This window comes from Oncorhynchus gorbuscha, linkage group LG23 (assembly GCF_021184085.1).
Source record: "Oncorhynchus gorbuscha isolate QuinsamMale2020 ecotype Even-year linkage group LG23, OgorEven_v1.0, whole genome shotgun sequence".
Taxonomy (NCBI): Eukaryota; Metazoa; Chordata; class Actinopteri; order Salmoniformes; family Salmonidae; genus Oncorhynchus; species Oncorhynchus gorbuscha.
This window is the reverse complement of record NC_060195.1, coordinates 10591888-10604482: the sequence shown is the minus strand read 5'-3', so window position 1 is coordinate 10604482 and position 12595 is coordinate 10591888.

Sequence of the window (12595 nt, the reverse complement as noted above, 5' to 3'; positions counted from 1 at the left end):
GCATAGCTCTCCATCTTCTGTCCTCTGGGAGTTTCAGTGCCAAACTTGAACTTTCTCTTTTTTTTCAGGTTTGGAAAACAGTCCTCGTTTTAACAGTTGTCAGTGTTTATTTCAGAAAAAGATGAGGGAGAGAAAAAAAAACCTACTTAAAAGCGCTTATGTCCACCGTGGATTGAGTGGATTATTACAGAAACTAAAAACGTGAACTATTGACCTTTTTTAGTGTTTTCATCCACACTAGAGATTCCCTCGCATAAATATATATAGCAGGTTGACCCTTTAAGTCTAACAAACCCTTTCTATACACATGTACTTAGGTAGTTTAATGAGTCCAACATGAATTTGTAACATTTTATGATTTTGTCATTCATGTTGTCACCAAAAACATTTTACTGCTTTGTCATTCATGTTGTCACCAAAAACATTTTCCTGCTTTGTCATTCATGTTGTCACTAAAAACATTTTCCTGCTTGTCATTCATGTTGTCACCAAAAACATTTTCCTGCTTGTCATTCATGTTGTCACTAAAAACATTTTCCTGCTTGTCATTCATGTTGTCACTAAAATCATTTTCCTGCTTGTCATTCATGTTGTCACTAAAAACATTTTCCTGCTTGTCATTCATGTTGTCACTAAAAACATTTTCCTGCTTGTCATTCATGTTTTGCTTCTGTGCAGATTTTTTGTTCTTTCTCCCGTGAAACACAAACCAACCAACCCCATGTATCAACATGAATGTGAATCTGTACTAGGTCAGGCGGGGATGACTCAAGTCCTAGAGGGAGGGCATAGTGTCCGCTGGTCCTGGAGGGAGGGCATAGTGTCCGCTGGTCCTAGAGGGAGGGCATAGTGTCCGCTGGTCCTGGAGGGAGGGCATAGTGTCCGCTGGTCCTAGAGGGAGGGCATAGTGTCTGCTGGTCCTGGAGGGAGGGCATAGTGTCCGCTGGTCCTAGAGGGAGGGCATAGTGTCCGCTGGTCCTAGAGGGAGGGCATAGTGTCTGCTGGTCCTGGAGGGAGGGCATAGTGTCCGCTGGTCCTAGAGGGAGGGCATAGTGTCTGCTGGTCCTGGAGGGAGGGCATAGTGTCTGCAGGTCCTAGAGGGAGGGCATAGTGTCTGCTGGTCCTAGAGGGCATAGTGTCCGCTGGTCCTAGAGGGAGGGCATAGTGTCTGCTGGTCCTGGAGGGAGGGCATAGTGTCTGCTGGTCCTGGAGGGAGGGCATAGTGTCTGCAGGTCCTAGAGGGAGGGCATAGTGTCCGCTGGTCCTAGAGGGAGGGCATAGTGTCTGCTGGTCCTGGAGGGCATAGTGTCCGCTGGTCCTGGAGGGCATAGTGTCCGCTGGTCCTGGAGGGAGGGCATAGTGTCTGCTGGTCCTAGAGGGAGGGCATAGTGTCTGCTGGTCCTAGAGGGAGGGCATAGTGTCCGCTGGTCCTGGAGGGCATAGTGTCCGCTGGTCCTGGAGGGCATAGTGTCCGCTGGTCCTGGAGGGAGGGCATAGTGTCCGCTGGTCCTGGAGGGCATAGTGTCCGCTGGTCCTAGAGGGCATAGTGTCTGCAGGTCCTAGAGGGAGGGCATAGTGTCCGCTGGTCCTGGAGGGAGGGCATAGTGTCTGCTGGTCCTGGAGGGAGGGCATAGTGTCCGCTGGTCCTAGAGGGCATAGTGTCTGCAGGTCCTAGAGGGAGGGCATAGTGTCTGCTGGTCCTAGAGGGAGGGCATAGTGTCTGCTGGTCCTGGAGGGAGGGCATAGTGTCCGCTGGTCCTAGAGGGCATAGTGTCCGCTGGTCCTAGAGGGAGGGCATAGTGTCTGCAGGTCCTAGAGGGAGGGCATAGTGTCTGCTGGTCCTGGAGGGAGGGCATAGTGTCCGCTGGTCCTAGAGGGAGGGCATAGTGTCTGCTGGTCCTAGAGGGAGGGCATAGTGTCCGCTGGTCCTAGAGGGAGGGCATAGTGTCCGCTGGTCCTAGAGGGCATAGTGTCTGCTGGTCCTAGAGGGAGGGCATAGTGTCTGCTGGTCCTAGAGGGCATAGTGTCTGCTGGTCCTAGAGGGAGGGTATAGTGTCCGCTGGTCCTAGAGGGCATAGTGTCCGCTGGTCCTAGAGGGCATAGTGTCCGCTGGTCCTAGAGGGCATAGTGTCCGCTGGTCCTAGAGGGCATAGTGTCTGCTGGTCCTAGAGGGCATAGTGTCCGCTGGTCCTAGAGGGCATAGTGTCCGCTGGTCCTAGAGGGAGGGCATAGTGTCTGCTGGTTACATTTCCTAACTCCTGGCACGTATTTAATCCATTAATTTTACTAGTTGCTCTGAGAGGGCAACATACCTGGTTAAATTCAGTCACTGGTTTAAGGGAAAAGACAAAAAACCAGGAGACGTTCTAAAAATGTATGGTGATGCCGCAGGGGAGGGGAATTTGAGAGAATTGTTAACCCGAGACCTGAAGCGATTTTGAATAGTTGGGGCGTGTTCCAACTTCTCACCGAACTGGCATTAAAAATACAATGCTACTTATTTGTCTGTTTACGTGTTGGAAAAATGACTATTTTATTATTTTCATACACTATGCCTACGTGTAATAAAAGGCTATACATTAGTGACTCTTAAGAACAACTATTACCATACTCAGGTTGTTGTCATTCGTTACACATGTATGTGGTCATCTATGTTGATGGCACCGTTTAGAACCAAAAACATTTGGTTTTGATTCCCAACATTGTGTGTTTTTGTGACCTTCTTAATTAACAGTCAGGTTAAATAAACGCTCACCTGGCCATTCAGGTAAGTTAAGTTTCATACATACTGGACATGCCAAAGTCATTTGATGTTCTCACTACTTGGTTAGCCATTGTTAGCTTCCCAATCTATCCTAAAGGAAAATATTTGATTTTCTTTCAATGGTGGTACAAACATAGTTGAGCAAAACCAGCAGACTAGTTCTCCCGATCTAAACAGCTTTTGGATTACTTTCACAGTCAGTGTGGCTACAAGTTGTTCTCTGCTGTTGCCTTTCATATAACAAGTATGAAACCACAAACTACTCACCTCTCCTTATCCAAAAAATGTATTGGTCTCTGTGAAATTGTATCATACAGTACATTTTTGACAAGGAAATCTGAAAATATGCAATACGAATTACAAATACATGACTTACTTGTTGCTCTAAACAAGAGAATATGGACGTGTACTATGTAATTTCTTTTTTTTCTTTTACAATATAAGCTATTTTAGACAGAAAATGTTTACTTCAGTGAACTATTCTCTGTATTTCTCTGCAGGACAGATTTTCAGGAAACCTTTCAATAGTGTCAATATATACCATTTATTTAGACAACACAGTTCCACTATATGACTTTTTTCTATCAGGTGGCCAAAGCAAAGTTCAGCATATTTTCCTGTCGTTTTAGTGGCTCGTGGAACGACAGACGTTGCAGGGCTTTTCTGTTTCATAACACATTTGATATTTTCTTTTCTTTTTGCTTTGGTCAAATGTTGTGTACTAATATTATGAATATAGTAGTCAGTCAAAAAGTTCACAAATCAACCAGTTTGAACCTAACAATTTCCTCTGCCACAAAATATTGTTTTGAATTTCTATTTTGTATAAAACATATGCAGCCATCAAGGGGACGACGATTATTCACTAGTAATATGCTGTTCTCCGAAGCTTATTCGTTTTGCTTGTACACAAATTATGTACATATAATCCAGAGTAAAGCAAAAACAATTTGTTGTATTTCTCCCACAAATAATAATAGTTTTCTATATCCTGTGTATTATTGCTAATCTGTAGGTCATGTTGATGCTTTTCCTTCCATTAAATGTTGAACTACGTCTTTGTGTGGTATCTTTTTAAAAATGAGAAATGATATACAGATTGATCATGATGTTAACTTCTTGTACTTTTAATAACCACGTGATAATTCAACAATGGTTCATTCAATAAAAGGGGCTTTTCCATTCTGGTGCTTATTGATTTGATTTGTAACCTTTTGTATGACTAGGGACTTGATGAAGTTATTTCCTTGGCTAGCTGCCAGGGGACCTATTCTAGTTGATGGAAATTTTAATGTATTTGACACCAACCTAATCAGTCTAATATTGCTACGGTTAGTCTCTTGGTATCAGCATTTCTATAATGACAATACTTGGTGCCCCAAAGCCCGTTATAATGTTGGGAGAAAAGTGCTTTTTCATTCTTATTGAGGCCCTTTAGCCTGATCCCAGATGTGTTTGTACTGTATGGCCGACTCCTATGGTTGTTGGTATACCAAAAAGGTTGTTAATGGCAAGATGCCACAAACAGATGTTTGACCGGGCTCCAAGGTGGTAGCTCCTATGCCAGATTCCATATGTTGAACCAGGCTTCAAGGCTGTAGCTCCTATGCCAGATTCCAGATGTTGAACCAGGCTCCAAGGCTGTAGCTCCTATGCCAGATTCCAGAGCTCCTATGCCAGATTCCAGATGTTGAACCAGGCTCCAAGGCTGTAGCTCCTATGCCAGATTCCAGATGTTGAACCAGGCTCCAAGGCTGTAGCTCCTATGCCAGATTCCAGATGTTGAACCAGGCTCCAAGGCTGTAGCTCCTATGCCAGATTCCAGATGTTGAACCAGGCTCCAAGGCTGTAGCTCCTATGCCAGATTCCAGATATTGGACCGGGCTCTGAGATTCAGAAGTAATCTGCTCTACAATAATAAAACTGACCCTATACTGCATGAATAGCCAACGTCATCTGAAGATTCACCCGGGTGGGACGGTGGGAGGCAAGAGGGACAAAAATGACAGTAAAACCAGAAATAGTAGAATATTTCAGTGGATTTTGTGTTCTCAAATGACAACAGAATACTATGTCAAGAATACAAAAATCTGTCATTATTTTGTTTATTAAATTGTTCATCCAATCAAGAAGTTTAATATTTATCTTCAAAATTTGCTTTATATTCAACAGTAATACATTATGTTGATACATGCGTTAATGGATTGCAAATGTTCACAATCGACTTAACATAATAGACATGAAGGCTCATATTGTTAAACTTCATTAAAGATAAATCCTCAGTCTCCCACACTAATAATGACCCAGAATTATGTTATGGCTCAATAATAAGGGCAATGTGTGTTTGAATTACATGATAAGAATATGTGGGATCTATTTACACTGCAACAACACAGCTGGTTATGAGCTTAGGAAGTAGTGTTGAATATCTACAGACAATGTTATTAGTAAATATTCTACTGTTGTTAAAAGCTCCCATTTGCAAAACATCTACCATTCATACTGAGGCTATATAGATGAGCCTTTTCTTTGAATGTTGCATAATGCCATGATAACCAAACAAAAAGGTAGCTAACCCTCAGGGTTTCAAATTGTAACTGACTTCCACATGCTGTCTACATCACTGTTTATTTTAGTCTGTCCTCTACTTATCTCAGGTTTGCCCTTCTAGTTTGTGTCTTTGTTATCATGTGGAAGTTTATTTTTAAGGATGGTTGGAATGCTTCTGTTGAACTTCTTTTGATAGTTGAGTGGCTGAGAGTGAAATCTGTGGACCATAGTGATGGTTGACATCCAGGACGCTACTTGGCCCTTAGTTTTGGCTATGTAGTTCAGTGAGTATTAAAGTGTCGGTATGACCATGTCCTCGGTATGACCATGTCCTCGGTATGACCGGTATGACCATGTCCTCAGTATGACCATGTCCTCGGTATGACCATGTCCTCGTGGTGTCGGTATGACCATGTGACCATGTCCTCGTGGTGTCTGTATGACCATGTCCTCAGTATGACCATGTCCTCGTGGTGTCTGTATGACCATGTCCTCAGTATGACCATGTCCTCAGTATGACCATGTCCTCGGTATGACCATGTCCTCGGTATGACCATGTCCTCGTGGTGTCAGTATGACCATGTCCTCAGTATGACCATGTCCTCGTGGTGTCGGTATGACCATGTCCTCAGTATGACCATGTCGGTATGACCATGTCCTCAGTATGACCATGTCCTCAGTATGACCATGTCCTCAGTATGACCATGTCCTCGTGGTGTCTGTATGACCATGTCCTCAGTATGACCATGTCCTCGTGGTGTCGGTATGACCATGTCCTCAGTATGACCATGTCCTCGTGATGTCGGTATGACCATGTCCTCAGTATGACCATGTCCTCGTGGTGTCGGTATGACCATGTCCTCGTGGTGTCTGTATGACCATGTCCTCAGTATGACCATGTCCATGTCCTCAGTATGACCATGTCAGTATGACCATGTCCTCAGTATGACCATGTCCTCGTGGTGTCGGTATGACCATGTCCTCAGTATGACCATGTCCTCGTGGTGTCTGTATGACCATGTCCTCGGTATGACCATGTCCTCGTGGTGTCGGTATGACCATGTTCTCATGATGTTGGTATGACCATGTCCTCGTGGTGTCTGTATGACCATGTCCTCGGTATGACCATGTCCTCGTGGTGTCGGTATGACCATGTCGGTATGACCATGTCTCGTGGTGTCTGTATGACCATGTCCTCATGATGTTGGTATGACCATGTCCTCGTGGTGTCTGTATGACCATGTCCTCGGTATGACCATGTCCTCGTGGTGTCGGTATGACCATGTTCTCATGTATGACCCCTATGACCATGTCCCGGTATGACCATCTCCCGAGACAAGTCCTATGACCATGACCATGTCCTCGTGGTGTCGGTATGACCATGTCCATGACCATGTGGTGTCTGTATGACCAGAATGTCCTCCTCGTGGTGTCGGTATGACCAGGTATGACCATGTTTTATGACCATTGACCATGTCAACCATTCATTTAGGATTGTGACATGAGACATTTATGACCAATTATGACCATCATATTTCAAATATGGCCATTGACCATGTTTGGATCATGTCCTCGTGGTGTCAACCATTTTAATGACCATGTCCTCTTGGTGTCGGTATGACCATGTTCTCATGGTGACCCCTTCACCCTCCCCAACTATCTCCCCGAGACATAAAGGTCACAGAAACAGGGCAGTTTTAAGATTGATGTCAACACATTCATTTAGGATTGTGACAGGAGACATTTACAATTATTATCATCTTTCAAATAATTAGTTTGGATCACTCAAACATTTTAATACAATCTTACCAATCAGTTTTGGACTACCTAGAGCCCTTGACCAACCCCAGAACCTTACCAATCTGTTTGGGACTACTTGGTCTTTGACCAACCCCAGAACCTTACCAATCTGTTTGGGACTACTTGGTCTTTGACCAACCCCAGAACCGTTACCAATCTGTTTGGGACTACTTGGTCTTTGACCAACCCCAGAACCTTACCAATCTGTTTGGGACTACTTGGTCTTTGACCAACCCCAGAACCTTACCAATCTGTTTGGGACTACTTGGTCTTTGACCAACCCCACGTAATCTAATCAACGATCAGCATATGTTTGTGATGACTGTGTTTGTCTCTCCCATGTAGTCGATAGATACTGATCCGTGTTATTTCCTGGAGAAGAACCACTACAACACCTACCAGGAATTAAGTTGGTACGTTGGGACTGAAAAAGAAAAGGAAACCCAAACTAGACTCCAGAACCCACATAGGGCAGAAGGCCATCTTCTTGCCACGGTGACTAGAGGGCACAGGGGAGTGAAGGTTGTAAGTCCAGGGGTGTGTTAAATGTAGTGCACGATATTGGGATTAAGTTTCCATTTTAGACACATCCTTTCCAAAGGGCTCATTGGGAAATTGCAGACAGGCTCAACAAGCAGTATTTGCATTTCAACTAGCATGAAGCTTGAGTTTCAGGTTATAACAGCAGTTTACCAATGTCTCCACTGACCTGATATAGATGCTATAAATTGTTGTCGCAATATGGTGGACAGCTGACTGGTAGAATCATGCTAAAACTTGACCAAATGAAGCATTCCACTCCACACTACAACGAGGTATACATCCACAATGTATACCTCTACTGGTGTGACTATAGACATCCACAATGTATACCTCTACTGATGTGGCTATAGACATCTAGAATGTCTACCTCTACTGATGTGATTATAGACATCTAGAATGTCTACCTCTACTGATGTGATGTGACTATAGACATCTAGAATGTATACCTCTACTGATGTGACTATAGACATCTAGAATGTGTACCTCTACTGCTGTGGCTATAGACATCTAGAATGTGTACCTCTACTGATGTGATGTGACTATAGACATCTAGAATGTCTACCTCTACTGATGTGATGTGACTATAGACATCTAGGATGTATACCTCTACTGATGTGATTATAGACATCTAGAATGTATACCTCTACTGATGTGGCTATAGACATCTAGAATGTGTACCTCTACTGATGTGATGTGACTATAGACATCTAGAATGTATACCTCTACTGATGTGATGTGACTATAGACATCTAGAATGTCTACCTCTACTGATGTGATGTGACTATAGACATCTAGGATGTATACCTCTACTGATGTGATGTGACTATAGACATCTAGAATGTATACCTCTACTGATGTGGCTATAGACATCTAGAATGTGTACCTCTACTGATGTGATGTGACTATAGACATCTAGAATGTATACCTCTACTGATGTGATTATAGACATCTAGAATGTATACCTCTACTGATGTGATTATAGACATCTAGAATGTATACCTCTACTGATGTGATTATAGACATCTAGAATGTATACCTCTACTGATGTGATTATAGACATCTAGAATGTATACCTCTACTGATGTGATGTGACTATAGATATCTAGAATGTGTACCTCTACTGATGTGATTATAGACATCTAGAATGTATACCTCTACTGATGTGATGTGACTATAGACATCTAGAATGTCTACCTCTACTGATGTGATGTGACTATAGACATCTAGAATGTATACCTCTACTGATGTGATGTGACTATAGACATCTAGAATGTATACCTCTACTGATGTGGCTATAGACATCTAGAATGTGTACCTCTACTGATGTGATGTGACTATAGACATCTAGAATGTATACCTCTACTGATGTGATTATAGACATCTAGAATGTATACCTCTACTGATGTGATTATAGACATCTAGAATGTATACCTCTACTGATGTGATTATAGACATCTAGAATGTATACCTCTACTGATGTGATTATAGACATCTAGAATGTATACCTCTACTGATGTGATGTGACTATAGACATCTAGAATGTGTACCTCTACTGATGTGATTATAGACATCTAGAATGTATACCTCTACTGATGTGATGTGACTATAGACATCTAGAATGTCTACCTCTACTGATGTGATGTTATAGACATCTAGAATGTATACCTCTACTGATGTGATTATAGACATCTAGAATGTATACCTCTACTGATGTGATGTGACTATAGACATCTAGAATGTCTACCTCTACTGATGTGATGTGACTATAGACATCTAGAATGTATACCTCTACTGATGTGATGTGACTATAGACATCTAGAATGTATACTACTGATGTGGCTATAGACATCTAGAATGTGATGACTGATCTAGAATGACTGATGTGATTATAGACATCTAGAATGTATACCTCTACTGATGTGATGTGATTATAGACATCTAGAATGTATACCTCTACTGATGTGATTATAGACATCTAGAATGTATACCTCTACTGATGTGATGAATGACTGATGTAGACTATCTATCTAGAATGTGTACCTCTACTGATGTGATTATAGACATCTAGAATGTATACCTCTACTGATGTGATGTGACTATAGACATCTAGAATGTCTACCTCTACTGATGTGATGTGACTAGACATCTAGAATGTGTACCTCTACTGATGTGATGTGATTATAGACATCTAGAATGTGTACCTCTACTGATGTGATGTGACTATAGACATCTAGAATGTCTACCTCTACTGATGTGATGTGACTGATGTGACTATAGACATCTAGAATGTCTACCTCTACTGATGTGATGTGACTATAGACATCTAGAATGTCTACTCTACTGATGTGATTATAGACATCTAGAATGTCTACCTCTACTGATGTGACTATAGACATCTAGAATGTCTACCTCTACTGATGTGATGTGACTATAGACATCTAGAATGTATACCTCTACTGATGTGATGTGACTATAGACATCTAGAATGTATACCTCTACTGATGTGACTATAGACATCTAGAATGTATACCTCTACTGATGTGATGTGACTATAGACATCTAGAATGTCTACCTCTACTGATGTGATGACTATAGACATCTAGAATGTATACCTCTACTGATGTGATGTGACTATAGACATCTAGAATGTATACCTCTACTGATGTGATGTGACTATAGACATCTAGAATGTATACCTCTACTGATGTGATGTGACTATAGACATCTAGAATGTCTACCTCTACTGATGTGATGTGACTATAGACATCTAGAATGTCTACCTCTACTGATGTGACTATAGACATCTAGAATGTATACCTCTACTGATGTGATGTGACTATAGACATCTAGAATGTCTACCTCTACTGATGTGATTATAGACATCTAGAATGTATACCTCTACTGATGTGGCTATAGACATCTAGAATGTGTACCTGAGCCTTCATATGCCCTCCTCAGCTGGAATTGAGTTCTCAGGTGGGGGTGAGGGGTCATGAAGTTGTCTACTGATGTGATGTGACTATAGACATCTAGAATGTCTACCTCTACTGATGATGTTGATGTGATTTCTTACTGGGGTAAGATGTCAATTTTTGGGACACATCTCAGAGTGTGCCTTCGAATCATGTTAATCACTAAACACCCTCTACTGAGCCTTAGCTTGTGACTATCCCACAGGAGACATCTGAGAATGTATACCTCTACTGATGTGATGTGACTATAGACATCTAGAATGTCTACCTCTACTGATGTGAGCCTATAGACATCTAGAATGTCCCACTTACCTTTTCTACTGATGTGATGTGACTATAGACATCTAGGTGGAATGTATACCTCTACTGATGTGATGTAGGAAGATACTTGGGCCTTTTCTGTCCCTATAGACATCTAGAATGTCAAGTGCTAGGCCTCTACTGATGTGATGTGACTATAGACATCTAGAATGTATACCTCTACTGATGTGATGTGACTATAGACATCTAGAATGTATACCTCTACTGATGTGATGACTATAGACATCTAGAATGTATACCTCTACTGATGTGATGTGACTATACATCTCTACTGATCTACTGATGTGACTATAGACATCTAGAATGTATACCTCTACTGATGTGATGTGACTATAGACATCTAGAATGTCTACCTCTACTGATGTGATTATAGACATCTAGAATGTATACCTCTACTGATGTGATGTGACTATAGACATCTAGAATGTCTACCTCTACTGATGTGATGTGACTATAGACATCTAGAATGTGTACCTCTACTGATGTGATGTTATAGACATCTAGAATGTGATGTGACCTCTATCTGATGTGATGTGACTATAGACATCTAGAATGTCTACCTCTACTGATGTGATGTGACTAGACATCTAGAATGTCTACCTCTACTGGTGTGATCTATAGACATCTAGAATGTATACCTCTACTGATGTGATGTGACTATAGACATCTAGAATGTCTACCTCTACTGATGTGATGTGACTATAGACATCTAGAATGTATACCTCTACTGATGTGATGTGACTATAGACATCTAGAATGTATACCTCTACTGATGTGGCTATAGACATCTAGAATGTGTACCTCTACTGATGTGATGTGACTATAGACATCTAGAATGTATACCTCTACTGATGTGATGTGACTATAGACATCTAGAATGTCTACCTCTACTGATGTGATTATAGACATCTAGAATGTGTACCTCTACTGATGTGATGTGACTATAGACATCTAGAATGTCTACCTCTACTGATGTGATGTGACTATAGACATCTAGAATGTCTACCTCTACTGATGTGATTATAGACATCTATAATGTCTACCTCTACTGATGTGATGTGACTATAGACATCTAGAATGTCTACCTCTACTGATGTGATGTGACTATAGACATCTAGAATGTGTACCTCTACTGATGTGATTATAGACATCTAGAATGTATACCTCTACTGATGTGATGTGACTATAGACATCTAGAATGTCTACCTCTACTGATGTGATTATAGACATCTAGAATGTCTACCTCTACTGATGTGATGTGACTAGACATCTAGAATGTCTACCTCTACTGATGTGATGTGACTAGACATCTAGAATGTGTACCTCTACTGATGTGATGTGACTAGACATCTAGAATGTGTACCTCTACTGATGTGATTATAGACATCTAGAATGTCTACCTCTACTGATGTGACTATAGACATCTAGAATGTCTACCTCTACTGATGTGACTATAGACATCGAGAATGTATACCTCTACTGATGTGATGTGACTATAGACATCTAGAATGTCTACCTCTACTGATGTGACTATAGACATCTAGAATGTCTACCTCTACTGATGTGACTATAGACATCGAGAATGTATACCTCTACTGATGTGATGTGACTATAGACATCTAGAATGTCTACCTCTACTGATGTG